Here is a 15397-nt window from a genome sequence, read left to right as displayed (position 1 = left end):
TTAAAAAAAAAAAAATTCTGTTTATTGCGCTCGGCCAATAATGTGATTAGAGTGCTCGGATTTGACTCACTGCTGCTTTCAATAATTCTGAGAGATGGATGAAAGATGGAGCGAGAGAAGGACGAGAAAGTGTTAGAGACAGAATGATAGCTGGAGCAGACCCACAAGAGGCATGTTCAGTGGACACAAGCCAAAATTTCTGTAAAAAGGGCGAAACCCAACAGAGAGAGCTGTCTCACATCCCACCCCAGAGACTTTTAGCCTCTCGCATGCACACTGCGCGTCCTACCCTTTCGTTCCTTCTCTTTTTATAGCCCTCTCCTCCCCAGATTTTCCTCTCGGTCTGTCTCTGCTCTTCCCTTCTTTCTTTCCACTCTTTTCACAGAGGTGATGACAGAACCTCCCCGGCACGTGTTGCACAGATGAGCCTCCAGGGCCCCGAGACCCACACCAAAACACATCCACACCCGAACACATGGTGAATGGATAAACCCAGCTGCACCGTACTCACCTGAGTGCAGGAACATTCCATGTAGTGAACATAAAGTGAGGCCGGGATGTCTTACATTGCGAGGCTGTAATATGTGACGCTCTAGTTGTCAAGCTAAATACAACAGGCTGATGTTTTGCTTTGTAACTCAAAGTGCAGCTCCCTTCAAGTTGTATTTTTTTTGTGCTGTGTCTGGACCAGTGGTGGTTGGTGACTCAAAAGACTGAGGGAAGTCTGGAGGAAAACCAAGCCACAGCCTGATGTGATTTTACACCAGTTGGCTTCTACTCTCTACATTTTTTTTTTTTAATGTTCATTGAAAAGTTAAGCAGTAAAACAATGGTTTACACAATTTAATTTAAACATTGTGGTTGCTTATGTGTCACAAAAAGCCTGTGAGCCCAATGATGGGTGACAGAGCAACCAGTATATTACAGCAGGGACTTTACACAAAGCTCTCTGACCTAATGACAGCCTGAAATTAGTGGAAACACAGCGAAAATACAGATTGTTCAAAGCTTGTCTTCTACTATGTTAGTTTTTCTGTCTTTTATGGTGAAAAATATTCTTGGGGAGGCTTCTATGGACTAGTATGAGTCAAAGCAATGTTAAACTCCCAAGTCAAGCTCATAGAAGCCTTAAGAAAATCAAGCAACTTCTTTGATTATACGTTTTTCTTCTATCTTGAGCTCATTTGTTTGTTTGTTTTGGTTTGTTTGGGGTTTTTTTTATGATTGTTGGAAGTCAAAGAGTGGACATTCCTACTATTCCTACATGATTGTGTTGATGAAAGTATTAGTGCATTACTTTTCTGGTGTATCTGGATTGTGTTTTGCAACTGTGCTTTCTGACAATGGAGCCAGACCAACTCAGGTTCAAACCACAGAGCTCTAAACAGAACCTATATCGAGCAACAGTGAGCAACAGACATAATGTAGAAAAAGATGCATCAATCTAAACTGCTGACATCCTAACCATGCATATTAAATCAATATGATTTGACACAGGGCTCCGTGAAAATGCCAGACAAAATTTTACTGCCAGAGAGTGTTTTGTTTCTTCTCCAAGCAAATAATGACCGCATTATCTGGCCAAAATCTGCACTTGTTTTCGTTCTTAAGCCTGTGGGAGAGTGGTTTTCTGTTGGACCACATACACGTTTCACTGGGTGTAGTTTGAGGAGAAAGCATGAAACTCAGCATTGCATCATCACTGCATATATCATAACCTTTATGTTATGAGGTGCCGATCACTGATTATGTCCTGCATGTATACATTCTGTGCATATATCATCTGAAACATAACACTGCTATGAGTTTCTTTGAATAAGTCTGGTTAGGTGTGCTCATTCATACATCAGTGACGGTTCAAGTGTGTAACATGTGTTTCTTATTGGGTTTCACTGGTCTATCAGAGCCAGGTTCTCACCTCTAAAGGCCCTGGGTTTATGTTTGAAGGGTGATATGAGACAAGTTTGAAAAATAAATTCTTCTTACTGTGCTGCAAATGCAAAGATGAAAAAGGTTGCACTACTCACTCCTTTAGGCCAAGTTAACTAAGATCAAACTGTTACATTCTGTACAAATAAATAAATGAAGCTACTACTTAAAAAGCTTAGTTAGTTTAGTGCAAAGATGGGAAGTAGTTAAGATGGCTTTGGATCTTGATGTTAGGTCTAGAGACCAATTGGCAACCGCTTGCAACTCTGATCGTTGGTAAAAATCTTAATTCCTTGACAGGTTAGTGAGCGATTTCTGGTAGTCGCTGGGAAAAACCACAAGTAGGATGGTGCACTATAGGCCTCCTTGTGACTTCTTCATCAACCAGTAACCGTAGTTTGTAAGGAAGACACCAATTTGGCTGCAAATACAGCCCCATTTCTGGGTTGCGTTGTATTTTTGGAAGTTTAACTGCTGCTGGATGGTTAGATAGTGACTGTTTCCAAACAAGTCACTCTCTCCCACACAAACAACCAGTGGCTGTGGCTATCTGCTAGTGACCAAAGCAATCACAAACAGGTGCTCAGTGCAGTACACTCTTTGCAACTCCAAGTTGGTGGCAATTGGTGATTAGTCTCTAGGCCTGTTTGACTGAGGCCTAAGCTGACTAATGGCTAATGTAATTTTAGGTTTAATGTACAGACATGGGCGTTTAACACTTTTCTCATTTCCAGGGTATCAAGTACTGCTGTTTTGTCAAAGACACAAGTTGTCCTTTGACACACCAGGTGTAGGCAACAGTAAGACAAGTCTCACTAACCGCTCATCTCCTATGAACCCTTTTAAAAAACACTTGCTTAAAGATTTCTTGTTTTTTTTTTTTTTTTTTTTTTTAATGTGCTCATTGAAGTTCATGAATGTTTGTATCCCAATCGGAGTCTTTTCCTAACCAAGTATTTTAGTTTCTAGAACTATTCATTCTAGTAATGGTGTGGTTAACTAGCAAACCAAAGTAAAAAGAGAGTGGAAAGCTAAGTAAACAAAGTGCACAAAAGAAAAACCCACAACGCTCTCAAATAGGAGACTTAAACGGGTATTATAATTTCTGCCTCCGCCAATCTGCTTGGGTCTGTTTGGATCTCAGTGACGTGTTCACTATTTGAACACAAGGGTTTGTCCAGATGTCCATGTGCCTGCCAATTTTTTGAGACTGTGAGGACACTTTACATTATCATACACCAACTATGCATGCACTCCAGGCAACAGACTTCAGAGAAGTATAACAGGAATGATTACTCAGCCGTGGCCTCAGCTATTCGTGTCCATCTGTCCACAGCATAGGATAATCAAGGCCCTGAAACTTCTCAACATAGATGTTTTGCTCTTAAAGTGGACTGCTATTTATTTGCATCCAGTGCTGTGGTGGCTGGTACATCAATGCACAGATGCCAAAAGGTGCTTTATGCAAATCTCTGTGACTTTAGTGGCATGTCGGCAGTATTTGATGTTCTAGGCTGAGAACATGTTAGGTCAGCACAAATGAGACTAAGTTTCCCAAAATGTTGAACTGTTCAGAAACAAAGAGTACAAAGCTGTAAAACCTCATCGTATATAAAATGAGTGTTCTGAAAGGCTTCTAGACTTATTATGGCAACTTCCTTGATGAGTCACTGATGTAAAATATGATAACACTTTTCTTTTTTTTCTTTTTTTAAGCAGCAGTCTGGAAGTGAAAACTTAATCTGCAATGAAAGGACAGTTCTCCAGGACACCTCAGTTAGGGAACCTTCAAAGAGTTTCTAGAAAATTTTGTGTTCCTATATTTTATCTCTCTTTGACATGTTGTGGTCTGGGGACTGTAGGGAGGGTTTGACATATTTGGCTGCAGTTGTAACGACAGGAAAATTCATTTCTGGACTGTCAAAGACATTTGTTCTCCCTGGCCTCCCAAGTCGAGAGCACAGTCCAAGGTCTCTTTTCTCCTCTCCTTTCCTTCCTTCTTCACAGTCCCTTATGCTCCTCTCCCTCCTCGCTTTCACCCTCCCTCTGATCTCCGGTCTTGCCCTTGGCTGACATATCCCCTGGATTTTGTGTGTGTATGCATGTGTGTGAGTAAAAGAAATTCCTCAGTATGGCCCAGGAGCTACGTGCTGTCACACACTTCCTCCCTGTAGCCAGAGCCTTGAGACGGGGAGAGCAGAAAGAAGAGGGAGGCTTGCCCTGTACTTAAGATACTTTCAAAAAGGTGCACAAGCAGGCAAAACACCTTTTCCTGCATACATAGGAATATTCCACCTCTACTGCAGGTGAACCTTTAAGACACATAATGTTTTTGTATAAAAACACTACCATTCCATAGTTGAATGACTGCAACATACCACTGAGGCCCCCACGTCTTTCTGTCTTCTAGTTGTCGATCTGTTTATATGTATAGTTTGTGTCCCTCACATATCTGCATTATTATAGATGTATAGCTCAAAATAATGTTTTTCTTTTAAAGAATGGTTCATCTGTTAACCTAATAAGGTGAAACACAAATAACACTATTACTTTTTGACTGTGTCAAAATATCTGCTCCTAACCCAGCAGTTGGACATTTGCACCAGGATTTAGCTTTGTTTAGCTTTTATCATTAAAAGTTCACAAACTATTTTCCTGCTATGGAGAGTTGATCATGTATGGTCATTGGGTTGGCAAAGGCTTAATGATTAGACAGCATCATATAGGAAAGGTTTAGTATTAACCCAAAAGAGTGAGGTAATCACTTTAAAATCTATTGACTTAAGAGTAGATGTCACGTTTAGATCAACCTATAGGTGGTCAGAAACCTAAATCAGACAAGAGTAGAACACAAACATGGCAGCATGGCTTAGGTTTGATAAATTTGCATCTGAACGAATTGAAAGATTTCTGGAGCAACGTCCTTTGGTCAGATGAGACCAAACTGGAAATGCACAGCGTTACATTTAGAGAAAACCAATCACAACATATTAGTACAAACAGCTCATACCAACTATTAAACAAGCTGATGGAGGGGAGATAATCTAAGCTTGTTCCAGGAGGTTTGTAGTCACTGAGTCAACCATCAACTTCTTTATATACCAAAGTATTCTAGAGTCAAATGTGAGGCTATCTGTCTAACGGCTAAAGCTCGGCCAAATCTGGATCATGCAACACGACAATGATCCCGAACACAGCAGCACATCTACAACAGAATAGATTAAAAAAACAGAAGAAAAAAAAAGCAATGGCCCAGTCCATATCTCAACCCAACTGAAAAGTGTGATGGGACCTTAAGAGAGTTGTGTATAAATGAATGCCTTCAAATTGCAATGAAATGACGCAAAGCTGTAAAGGAGAGTAGGTCAGAATTCCTCCACTACCGCAAGAGAGACTGATAAAGTCATAAAGAAAACAACTGTTTCAAGTTTTTGTTGCTAAAGGTGGTTCTACTGAGTCACAGAGTGTACTTTGTTTAAACTTTTTTTTTTCATGTGAGTATACTTTTCTGTCGTGCTGAGTTTACTCTTGATGTTCGTAAACCTCATTAACTACAGCTGGAGTCTGCTCCTCCTATGACCCATCTCAGTGATCCACTCCTGAGGATGACCAACACTGATGATAAGTTAAATCATCTTACAGTGTAGCCCACAGGGTAACAGTCTAAGAAATGAGGGCACCAAAGAGCTTCTGACCACAATTACACCCCTATGCTTCTATTCTGGGCCATTCAGTAAATTAAACAAAACAAACACCAGGAAGAACATTTTAGGTTGTTTTTTTTTTTTTGTAAACAATACTTTTTTTTCTTTAATTACCTTCTTCTTTATGAAATGGAACAGACATCATTAACCAACCTAAAAATGCATTAACTTAGATCGTAGCACATAATTTTTAATTTCTTTAATTTTTTCAACACAATTAAAGCTTATCCCATTTAAAAAAAAAAAACAAAAAAAATCAAAAAAAAAAATCAAACAAAATAAATAAAGATCAGGTGCTATTTCCCGAGAGGGAAAAGGCACCTCAGGGTCATGTAAATCACCCAGTGCGGATCCTCTTTTTATTTATGTACACTTTCAAGTTAAGGATCTACATTCTGAACTTAATTGCACACTTACAATGTAGCTGATGGGAATGTGTACTATTGTACAGGAAAGATTGACAGGTCTGATCATATCTGTCCAGTTTATCTCGCACTGGATGATTGTTTTCCCAGAAAGACAAATCCAAAACCAGATGTGTTGGACACCAATTTATAAAGCATTTAAATACTTCATATTTCAGTGATAGCATCTCTTATTTACATTATAACACAGCAGACATGTACATGCACGGCCTGCCTTAAGCGCCGCCATTAAATCCTTTATGTAAGCTAATTTGGGTGTTTTGGCCAAGCATTGACTGTCAGGTCCAGTAATTGTGTTCGGGAGAAAGGAGTGGGGGCAACAGGAAGCTGCAAGCAACGATGTGGTGACTTCAATTCATTTGAGCTGAGCTTAACAACCACTCGCCCTAATATGGTCAAAGACTCAAGAATTGAACAGTTTGGCTCTCGGGGTTCAAGTGCCTGACAAAGTGCTAAGGTATGCCAGCTATGGTAGCTGCTGGAGGTCCTGCACAGGTTGGAGGTAGCATGCCTGATGTGATGTGTGTTCTTACAGTCTAATTAAGGAAGTTTTGCTTGTGTGCAGGGAGAAACTAAATGTGCCTTGAGCTATGAACAACACATCCACTTAATGAGATTAACATTTAACCAGTGCGCTCACTTGCTATTACACACCTGTGAGAAACACACACACACACACACACACACACACACACACACACACACACACACACACACACGAGTGAGTCAGGAAACTGTGTATCTCTACGTATCCCTGTAGGAGGGCACTGACTGTTGATTTACCTCATTCAACAATTACCTCTCAAAGGTGACGGGAATTTTAGAAATGAGGAAAAGCTCTGTTCCACTCTATTCACTTTTAGCTTTTCCTCTCATAAAAATACCTGAATTAGTTGGTTAACCTTCTCTTGTGTCAGACCTGAGTTCACAAACAAAGGACCACCTGTCATTCTTAGTTTTGTATTTCTCTTTAAAAACAGTTAATTTTATCGTCCCGGCATAAAAAAAAACACACGGATGTAGCCATTTTGTGGAATGTTGTTTCAAAGGCTTTGATTGTTTGTAAAATGGACTTGACCACATTTGGACACAAAGGCAGAGCTGGAGAGCTAGCGCTAACAAGCTAATAGCAGGTTATATTATTCACTCTTGCATTAAATGGGAAGCTAAAGTTGACAAGCCAAAAAACAAAACGCCTAAAATTAGGAATATACTCATCAAAGAAACTGAAAAGAAGAATCCTTTTTTTCCTCTGTCTGTATTGTTTAATAAAACTGAACATAGAACACGGTGATACAGTACTAGTAGAAAATGTATCCTCTATGCATCTGTCACAAAAGAGTTATACAGACCCATTTATTTATTAAGTTTTGTTTAATTAGGCTGGAAAATATGTTTCTTTCTTTAAAAATGTGTTTTAACATGGGAAGCCCTGAATGACTTGGTTTTTTGAGGGAAAACTTTGTGATGAGGAACTGATATGTTTAGCATTTTGGTATTAGCTTTTTTTTCAGGTAGACAGGGGAACCGCTGCATTAGCTTTTATTTTACGTTTTAACACGGGAGGCCAAGTTTGACATGGATTTGGAGGCAAACACAATTAGCCATGAGAAGCTCCTGTTTCTCTGCGAGTGACCGTATTCAAATAGAAAAGTTGGAAAATTAAGGAAAAAAACAAGATTTCAGGCGATTACCTGGTGTAAAAATATATCAAATCGAACATGTGGGACTACTTTGTGAATACACTGTCACCACTTTAAATTACAAAGTCGGACTTGGTGGGGCTGCTCTGACTTTTTGATGCCCCCATTCATGCTTGCCGTTCTCATCCTTACGAACCGCACCATAACGCACATCTGCTAGTGCACGCTGCTTTTAGGTGTTAATTTGACCAGTTGTGCAACTCAGCTTCTGGAATCTCTTTGCTCTGCTTTGCTTCTGGTTTTGACTTATCCTTCTATACCAGGGCTGATGTGTAGGTTTTGTCTGAGTGGCTATCCCTATCATTCAGGAGAATACTACAGCGGGTATTCGTGCCCTCTGGTGCAAATTATACGATGCTTTGTGCAAAAGCATCACCAAAGAGACCCATGTGCCAAGTAAAATTGAGCCATGAGTTGAAAATCTGACTTGAAAATTCAGACTGAGAACTCAGAAATTCCCATTCTCAAATGGAATGCACCATGGGCCCGAGCATTGTTGTCACATTAACAGTGTAGAGGAGGTTTCATCGGAGTAATGTGTACATGAATTGCACTTGAATGTGACTGGATGCTGGTTGCCATTAGTTAGAGGCTTTGCTCATCTGAAAATACAAAATGTTTTTATTCTTGTCTTTGTGCTTTCATGAGCTACGATTGAGCTGTGTTGCCTAAATTAGATTTCACCGTTACTTAAACAGGAAAGGCCAGTTACTGAACCTTCTCTGACTTGAGTGAAGAGCAGGACCTGATGACAGCACAGTGACAACAGAGCTCCCCACTCCCCGCTGAGCGCCCGTGGTAAAGACAGAGATAACACAGGCAGATAGGCAAATGACAGAGGTGGAAAGAAAACATGGTTACACGGAGATAAACCTGAGTGACAGTAACTGACTAGACCTGCACGTATGTACTGTTAAATCTATTGTGTTAAAGCAGATATCCGTTTCCTTTTCAGTTAAGAAGAAAACTGACTCTGCCTTGAGGGTTTTTTTAGTCACTCTGAACAGCAAAGGTGGAGGATGATTCAGAGGTCATTTCTGTGCACTTATTCTGGGGATAGTTGAAGCGTTACGAAATGCATACTTGATTCCCACGGCTTGATTGACAATTCCCCTTTAGGCCACTTTCCTCATTCTCAGAAAGGTCCTTTTGGAACTGGGTTGTACAAGATCAAAGAAAGAAGTAGCCAATAGCTGTGATCAGGAAAAGATATTGTTTTCTTTTTTATGTATATTTTGCTTATTTTGCCAGCTACATGAACAATTCTAATACCCAATGTTTTCAAAGCCAAATATCTGGTTTTACAGGAGGACTAGTTGGTGTTTGTAGGTTTCCAGGCTTGACCCAGGCACAAAGTGGCTCATCTTTCTGACACAGTTTCACAGGGTTAAATGTCACATAAATGCGGAAATTCGTTAGTCACATTAAGGACACGGAGTGTAGATTTCCATTGTTTTAATGACCAGAGCTCATGTTTCAGGCCAGTTGAAGTTTTAGCTTTGCTACTTTCACACATATATACTAGTCTCCCTATTTAAATGCAGTGAAGCAAAACCATCGAGTTTCCCCAGTCCTGCTAATATGATAAATACAGCGCTGCATCACAGATAAGCCTGATGGGGTTCATATCAGATGTACTTTTACTCTCTCTGAAAACCAGATCTGCTGATAGGAAGATAACTCCTCTGTGCAGCAGTTTGTTATTCGCTCACTGGTTGTGACACTCAAGCTACCATCACAAAGTGCGCAGTCCCACATCAGTGTGGACTGTTTTTAATGCAGCGTTCCATGGAGAAACCAGAAGAATAGGAGAATGGAGGGAGTGAAAAGATGGGATCAGAGATGTTAAACATGCTGTGCCTGACTCTGACACTTTCATCCACTCTGCTGTATTTCCGCGCACCACAAGGTGACGGGGGGCAGGATTTACTGTGCCTTTTGTGCTCTCCCCACTGCGCTGATCCTCGCTTCCTCTCTGGCTGCATGTGTAGGCCTATAGGCTTACCTTTTATACCCCCTCTCCCTCTTTCTGTGTCTCCTGTAAACAGGCCTAATGTTACAGATGTCTGAGTGCGAGCACAAAGAGCCAAGCCAAAGCACAGAGGCCGGCTCTATGCTGCATTGAGGTGAACAGAACAGGTGGCAAAGAGAGCAATCAGGACGCACTAAATGATCAGATTTCCACATTAAAAGTTGAGGTGGGTAAAGCTCCATTTGTGCTCAGTCATTTAGGCAAAAAAGTTGTTTCTGCCTCACTTCACTTCTGGTGCATCATTCTTGGCAGAAACAAAGTAAAACTGTTGCCAGGGCCCATTTTCATCAGTGGCGATCTGTGAATTCAGACTTTCTCCATAGCTGAGCTCATTATAAGTCTCAAAGTCAAAAATATGAAATGTGAATATAAGTTGTAAATCAAGCTGTCAGTGTCAGAGCAGCAGCCAGCAGGGTGAACAAGGGCGTCCATGGGTCCCTCTCTGTGTGGGCTGACTTACTGGCTGGCAGGGACAATAAGCCATACTGTTTGACCCGCTCTGCCTGTCACACTGCCAACTTCACCGACATTCAAACAGCTATCCTCTCTCCCCCGACGCCACGGCAGTGGACTAAATTCAATCCAACCACACAGCTCAACAAATTATTTCTTGACGTTAATCCATTCCTGTGTCTAAGACAGTTTTTGTAAACCATGAAGCAAAAAAATTATATCAAAAGGCACATATGGTGATTTCTGACTTGCCAGTAGGCATTTTTGTTTAAACTATAGCACCAGTTTTACACATCGTGGGGGAGTGTAAACCCTGGGCAGGTCACTGGGCCATCTTGGGCTAACACATTCACACCTATGATTAATTTAGAATGGCCAATTAACCTAATATGCATTTGTTTGGATTGTGGGAGCACCCACAAGAAACCCAAAGGCATAGAAAAAACATGCAAATGCCACACAGAAAGATTCCAAATGACCAGGCGATGACCAGGTGATTCTTGCTGTGATGCAACGGCATCCTGCCGCAGTTGATTATAGTATAGTAATTATATAAATATATCTAAAGTCCTGCAACAGATTGGCAACCTGACCACAGTGTACCTGGCCCTGTGACAACTGGGATAGGCTCCAGCTGTCCCTGAATTGAATAAGCAAAAGAAAATGGATGCTTGGATATACTGTGGGGGAAATAATCATTTAATCACCTGTTGAGTTTGTAGGTTTGCTCACTTACAAAGAAATAAAAAGCCTCTAAATTTTATGCTAGTTTTATCTTAATGGGCAATGACAGAATATCAACCAAAAATCCAGAAAAAACATATTGTGTTTTTGTATGAATTGAATAGTTTCTTGCAGTTAGTCACTAGGTTTGCACACATCTCAGGAAGGATTTGGGCCATTCCTCTTTATTTAAACTCTAAATCCTTTAGGTTTTGTGGCTGCCCTTTGGCAACTTTCACAGATATTCTATAGGACTGACGTATGGAGACTCATTAGGCTACTCCATGACCTTTATGTGCTCCTTCATCATCATGGTCATGCTGGAAGACCCATCCACGACCCATTTTGTCCAAGAGTTAATGGTACATGAACCCATCCATTGGCCCCTCAATTTAAACGTGTATACGTTTTATACCCTTAGCAGAAAAGCAGCCAAATCCTAAGGTTTCCAACTCCATGCTTGACTTCTTCCATTTCTGAATCATCACACCACCAGTTGTCACCTTCTCACCAAGCTGATGGTCTTGTAGCTCTTTCTGGCCTTGTGCAGGTCCACAATCTTGTCTCTGACTTTTTTTGACAGCTCTTTGATCTTTCCCATGGTGGTGGAGAGGTTAGAATGGAAGAAATTGATTTATGGACAGTTTTGCTTTATACACATAATGAGTTAAGATCAAGAGTATCTGTAATTGATTTAATGATTGATTGTGATCTGTGTGCCACATGTGGACACAGCCATATAAGTTTTTTTTTTTAACAGACTGTTCATCTTTTTGTAAGTGAGCAAACTTACAAATTCAGCAGCGGATCAAATAATTATTTCCCCCACTGTGTTTAGTGTCTAACATAAGAACATGTTCTAAACATATACAGAATCATTTTGTGTTTCTGTGTCTTACAATTCAAAGCTTTTGTGTTTCCCTAGGTTCCAAAGAAGTGACTTGATAAAGTTGTGTCAGTGCGGATTCTAACTGTTACAGCCGGGACAGCGGAGCACAGTTCTTTATCTAGAACATTTAGTGCTGCCTTGCTCTTTTATCATACACCTACATACTTCCATCTAAGCAAAACCTCATAAATTAACCAGTGGGATGCTGAGCACTGAGGTGTGAACATCAGTAAGGTGTTGATGGAGATAAAACCTCTTGTCAAGTCAAGTCACTTTTATCTATTATTATATAGCCCCTTTTAAAACATTAGAAGGTGACCCAAAGTATACAGGAAGAAAGACGATTGCTTGGGTAAACATGTGATGAGCAGTAGAAAGAAGTCTGAGAAAAATCATGATAGCAAATACAGGTATAAATACAGAAAAAACAGTAATAAAAAAGATAAAAAATTTAAGAGGGGTTTTTGAATTAAGAACAAATATATGAGGTAATTGATTAATTGTGAGTAAAACTGAAGTGAACTATAACAGGGAACCTCTGATTCAGCAAAAAGTGTGGGACTGTGGTGGGTTACAAAAAATGACATCATGTATAAAAGATGTTTTTAAATGTGTGTAATCTTATATTAATCAAAGTGGACGAATATTGGTTTAGTCTGCATTTAGAAGAAGTTAGTTTGGATCACTGAGCTTCTGAACATACATGCTTTCATTCTGGGCTGCGCAGTGCCTAACACTTTCACACATCACTGCAGACGGTCAGTTTTGAGTTTCATGAGGCTACTGCTTTCCTGCATGGAGCTTGTGATATACTATGCCATACACGCCACAGACAGGAAAGGAAACTGGGGTTGGGTCGGTGTGGGAGTCTGTTCTATCAAATATTCTTGTAAAAGTCATAAATTATGAAGAAGAGGTGAACGCAAGAGCATTTTACCGCACAGTTGCTGCTCAGTTCCTCAAAGGCTGTTTGTATGGTAATCACTTGTGAGTTTGTGGTGTGCCTTCTCATCCTTTATGGCGCTTTCCACATTCATTGTATGAGATAATAGTGATCTTTTTTAATTTCCTAAACATACCCATAAACTCATAGCTTGGAGGTATACAGTATACTTTCTAGCAGAGGGAGGGGGCGTGTGTGCGTTTCTGTATGGAGGAGGGAGGGAGAGGAATAGGGGGTGGGCAGCCCAGCCAATAGGCGCAGTGCAGCGTTAATGTCATTGCTGGACGCTCTTAACTTGATGCCAGAGCTGCGCAGCGCTCAGCCCTGGGGAGACTGCTTCTGATTATCTCTCTCTGTACTCACGGTCATGCACCGAAAACATCATCACTGAGCTGATCCGGGACGCGGAACGGGACGGAGTTGTGCGTTTGCGGTTTGCGGCCAGCACGAATGCCTCCACAGTCGTGATTATATTTTGATAAAAGGAATATTCAGGCTGCCCCGCATCGAGTTGCTGCTCCTTTAAAGGTGAGTGTTTGACCCGGTAATTCATTTTGTTCTGTAAACTGTGATGTGCGCGTTCTCGATAGTACTGTGAAGTCATGGTTTCTGCGTCAACAAGAACCAAGTGAGATTACCTGTCTCTCAGTTTACTTCATGGCCAAACAGGCGAGAACAAAAAGAAACGACTTCGTTGAAGCACTGTGGCATTTTTTCCCCAAAAGAGAAAAAAAAATGTGGGGGAATCTGTGAACCAGGGTGGGGGATTTTAACTTGGAAAATGTGCACGCGTAAAGACGCGCTGGTTTTCATTTTGGTTTCCAGATGTATGGCTGCCTCTTGTCACTCAGGTGGGCTCCATCGCTTTCTCTCTCGATCTGACTGCTCCTTTTCCCTCTCTTTGCAAGTTCCCAAATCTCCTCTGAAGTACATCTGTTGTGACACACCGCAGCCCAAAATCCACACACACGACAGAGTGAAGCCACATCACTCCAACCGCGCTAAACAATTGACAAAGTCAGGCATTTCTTTCATACTCAGCCCCACATCAGACTTTAATCAGCCCTTTCAATGGAGTCAATTTGTTACAAGATGAACATGTTTACTCTCCCTTGGCTTAAGACTTTTAACTCAGAGTGCATAAAATATAGTTAAAACCGCGACTGTAAGTCTTACAGTGACGTGTTAAGGTAATAAAGCCAGTGGTGGCACCTAGTGGTGAGAGAGATTGCTAAGATGCTGCAGTGAGAGCAGTAGACTTGTGGGTTTAATTCTGGTTTTTGCATATGAGAAATCTTGTAAAGTAGAGTAATGACATATCTACACTGTAGTCTAAATTCAGACTCTTAAATGGGATATTTAAGAGTCTGAATTACTACCAGAAATGCTCTCCGGCCCATAAAGCCTTCTTGTTAACTGCCCCCAAAGTTAGTTGATCCAGGATCAGAGCAACCGAGGATCAGGTGACTGAGGTGTATTCCCCCTCTGTGGGAGGCCAGTCAGGCACACTGTGCGCCACTTTGCTGGGGGTATACGCGCTGCTATGCTAAGCCTTTGTTAATGAGTACGTGTGTGTGTGTGTGTGTGTGTGTGTGTGTGTGTCCTTGTCTGTGTGTGGTACTGGGTCTAAGTGCTTGTGGATCAGCATGTCCATTACTTAGTATGCTTGTGTGCATCCGCTTTTCTGCTTATGTGTTCATGCGGGTGTGTGTGTGTGTGTGTGTGTGTGTGTGTGTGTGTGTGAGAAAGAGAGATAGCTGTTTGGACTCAGGAGTTAAGCTGCTGTTAATTGGTCAGCCATTTGGACCACATGGGAGAGTCGAGTCAGGCAGTAGCTGAAATGATCGGTATGTTTTGGCTTGACTTCAGCGGGCTGCGGGACATGACACTGATTCCTTCATATAGATGCTGAACACTGTGGTTTGTCATGCGTTTGTTCAAAAGAATAGCTTTTGAAATCCTCTTTTCACTAATCTTCTGAATATGCAGTTGGAGGTAGGGAGCATGACTTGTGTTTAATGGTTGTAAAATGTACCAACATTTAATTTGATCTTTTACAAGTTTGCTGCAACCATGACTTGCACTTTTGGCTGTCGCCCAGCAAAGACGTAGTATGAAACATGAGAAACCATTAAAAGATTAATCCTCATTTTTACAAGTTGTGTTTTTACAATTTTAAACTAATGTCAGACCTCAGAAGACAATTACCAGCTGCAGTAATTTTATTGGTGGTATCTTCTGTCCTTAAGAGCAGCAGCAAGACACTCACTGAAGAAAAAAAGCTCAAGTATCAGTGACAACATGTGGCTAAGTCGCAAAAGGTGGGTTGTAAAGCGGCTTGCAGAAGCAGCAACAGCTGTATGCAGGTAGATTGAAGCAGCTTCATTAGCTTGCCCTACTTTCCATTTGGATATGTTTCAACTGAGCTATCAGCTGATGTGGGCTGGCACTGACATCAGCTGTTATCATCTGATGTTCACTTTATCAGTTCAGGTAGCTCAGGTAGTAAGAGATGATCATTTTTAGTGATGCAGAGAGCTGTTGGGTTTTTTTTTTTTTCTGTTTTTTTTATGCAATGAGGATAAACAAAGAGCAA

The 15397-nt window shown here is 41.0% G+C and overlaps 1 protein-coding gene across 8 annotated transcripts in view; it reads left to right on the top strand.

The window, feature by feature from the left end:
• The window catches only part of prickle1b (prickle homolog 1b), a 75638-nt gene that overhangs the window by 36208 nt on the left and 24033 nt on the right, over window positions 1-15397 (top strand). For 4 of the 8 annotated variants that reach the window (XM_040035159.1, XM_040035160.1, XM_040035163.1 and 1 more), the window contains exon 1: window positions 13084-13329. The exons of 3 other annotated variants lie outside the window; for them this stretch is intronic. The gene's annotated coding sequence lies outside the window, so the exon portion shown is untranslated. Of the gene's footprint in view, window positions 1-9815; window positions 9960-13083; window positions 13330-15397 lie in introns of those variants that run through there. One more of the 8 variants, XM_040035167.1, reaches the window with a different exon arrangement.

The sequence above is a fragment of the Simochromis diagramma genome, unplaced genomic scaffold, assembly GCF_900408965.1.
Source record: "Simochromis diagramma unplaced genomic scaffold, fSimDia1.1 OVJJ01000816.1, whole genome shotgun sequence".
Classification (NCBI taxonomy): Eukaryota; Metazoa; Chordata; class Actinopteri; order Cichliformes; family Cichlidae; genus Simochromis; species Simochromis diagramma.
This window is presented reverse-complemented; position numbering and strand designations above follow the sequence as displayed.